This window comes from Colobus angolensis, unplaced genomic scaffold (assembly GCF_000951035.1).
Source record: "Colobus angolensis palliatus isolate OR3802 unplaced genomic scaffold, Cang.pa_1.0 Scaffold92, whole genome shotgun sequence".
Classification (NCBI taxonomy): Eukaryota; Metazoa; Chordata; class Mammalia; order Primates; family Cercopithecidae; genus Colobus; species Colobus angolensis.
This window is the reverse complement of record NW_012123154.1, coordinates 2,518,319-2,521,122: the sequence shown is the minus strand read 5'-3', so window position 1 is coordinate 2,521,122 and position 2,804 is coordinate 2,518,319. Positions and strand designations below refer to the sequence as shown.

The 2,804-nt window shown below is 45.3% G+C and overlaps 1 protein-coding gene across 1 annotated transcript in view; it reads right to left on the bottom strand.

Moving 5' to 3' along the window:
* Window positions 1-2,804, bottom strand: part of VWA3A (von Willebrand factor A domain containing 3A) — a 62,830-nt gene that overhangs the window by 24,328 nt on the left and 35,698 nt on the right. The window lies entirely within an intron of this gene.

The following is a 2,804-nucleotide window of genomic DNA, read 5'->3' as shown; positions in this document are numbered from 1 at the left end:
CCCACTTATTTTTGTATTTTTAGTAGAGATGGGGTTTCACCACGTCGGCCAGGCTGGTCTCGAACTCCTGGCCTCAAGCGATCCACCTGCCTCGACCTCTCAAAGTGCTGGGATTACAGGAGTGAGCCACTGCGCCCGACCTTCATGTACTCCTTTATAGCAGTGCAGGAACGGACTAACATAGCGTCCCAACACCTTTCTCTCTTGTTTTCCTCCCACCTCTCTGGGTTCTCCTTTCCTGTGTTCCTTTGGTGGTTCCCTTCTTCTGCCCACCCTTCAAATGCTGGTGTTTCCCAAGCGCTGCCTTTGATTGTCTTCTCTCTCCCCTTCGCATCTCCACAGGTGCGATCCCTGCACTACCATTTATTTCATTCATATAATCAAAATGCTGATGGCTCAAAACCCCTTATTTCTTGGCTAGGTCTCCTCACTGGAGCTCCTTCTCCTCCTAATGTTTTCCAAACTCTTGAGTGTCTCAGACTCTGGATGTGTAAAACCATCTTTCCCTTCAAAGATCTGTTCTTCTTGGGCATCATCTTCTCTTCACCATTCTTTCACCCCCTACAGCCAGGGACGACATTCTGTAGATTCTAACTCCCTAAAATCTTTTCCATGCACCTCTTTTTTTTTTTTTTGAGACAGAGTCTTGCTCTGTTGCCAGGCTGGACTGCAGTGGCGCGATCTCGGCTCATTGCAAGCTCCACCTCCTGGGTTCATGCCATTCTCCTGCCTCAGTCTCCCGAGAAGCTGGGACTACAGGTGCCCGCCACCACACCTGGCTAATTTTTTGGATTTTTAGTGGAGACGGGGTTTCACCATGTTAGCCAGGATGGTCTCGATCTCCTGACCTTGTGATCCGCCCACCTTGGCCTCTCAAAGTGCTGGGATTACAGGCGTGAGCCACTGTGCCCAGCCTCCATGCACCTCTTTCTTGATTAACTTTTATTTTGGGCTCAGGGGTACGTGTGCAGGCTTGTTATATAGGTAAACTCCTGTCATGGGGGTTTGTTATATAGACTATTTCATCACCCAGGTATTAAGTGTAGTACCAATCAGTTATTTTTCCTGATCTCCTTCCTCTCACCCCCACCCTCCAATAGGCCCCTGTGTGTGTTTTTCCCCTTTATGTGTCCATGTGTTCTCATCATTTAGCTCCAACTTATAAGTAAGAACATGCTGTATTTGGTTTTCTATTCCTGTGTTAGTTTGCTAAAGATTATGGCCTCCAGCTCCATACATATTCCTGCAAAGATCATGATCTCACTCTTTTTTATGGTTGCATAGTATTCTGTGGCATATGTGTACCACATTTTCTTTATCCAGTCTACCACTGTTGGGCATTCACATTGATTCCATCTCTTGCTATTGTTAATAGTGCTGCAATGCACATATATATGCATTTGTCTTTATGATAGAATGATTTATATTCCTTTGGGTATGTACCCAGGGATGGGATTGCTGGTTTGAATGGTAGTTCTGTTTTTAGGTCTTTGAGGAATCATCACACTGCTTTCCACCATGGTTGAACTAATTTACACTCCCAATAAGTGTGTAATTGTTCCTTTTTCTCTGAAACCTCGCCAGCACCTGTTATTTTTTGACTTTAATAATGGCCATTCTTACTGGCCATACACTCTTTCTTCCATTCACAGTGCCTTGGCTTAAGCCCACTCAACACTAGGGCAGGCAATTGCAAGAGTCAAACTGGTCTCTTCCCTCCGGTATTACATCCCTTCAGTTCCTCCTTCACAGCATTGCTCTAGCATTTGAAGATGCAAACCCGATCGTATTCGTACCTTGCTTGCAATCCTCCAGTGCCTTTATATCCTATAGCACAGGAAACTCGTGAGCATGGCCTATATCAGTCCTCCATCACCTGTTATTTCTGTCATGCACATTCTCTCCCTCTCACCCCCATATCCATGCTGAACTACCTGATGGTCCCTAAAGCTCTAACATACCTCACGCCCCTGCTCATGCTGTTGCCTCTACCTGGAACACCATTTCTCCCTATCCCATCATTCTCAGGTGCTAGGCAAACACCTACTCATTCATCAAGACCCAGCGGAAGGGGCACTTGCTCCATGAAGGTGTCCTGAGCCTACTCCTCACAGGTGGAATGAACTGATCCTGCCACTGATACCTTGCAGTCCCATACCTAGCTATCTACTCATTTCTACAGAAAACACTTAATAGCACTTCTGAACATCCCTGTCTCCCACTGTTAGGCTGTGAGTTCCTCGAGGATGGGTTTTGTGTGTCTTCATGTCCATCTCCCCAGTGCCTGGCACAGGGACTGATTCATGGCAGATTGTCAACGAAACATTGCTGAATGAATGAATGGGTAGATAAATAAATAAAATTCCTTATCTATAATGTTACCATAAATATTTTTCTGTAGAGTTTATTAGGGAATGATTGGGCTCTGGTACAGAATAATATCTAATACTAACTGTTGACTTAATAGGTTTAGAAAATGCCCTATTTGGTTTGAGGTTGTATAAAAATCTACTCTTTAAGTGGGTTCCTTTTCTCTCTGTCTTCCCTTGTTAGTTAAAATAGTATGCAATTAAAAAAATTATATGTATAGCTTTTATGGCTGGGCTCAGTGGCTCAAGCCTGTAATCCCAGCACTTTGGGAGGCTGAGGCAGGAGGATCACTTGAGGTTAGGAGTTCGAGATCAGCCTGGCCAATATGGTGAAACCCCATCTCTACTAGAAATACAAAGATTAGGCCGGGCGCGGTGGCTCAAGCCTGTAATCCCAGCACTTTGGGAGGCCGAGACGGGTGGATCACGAGGTCA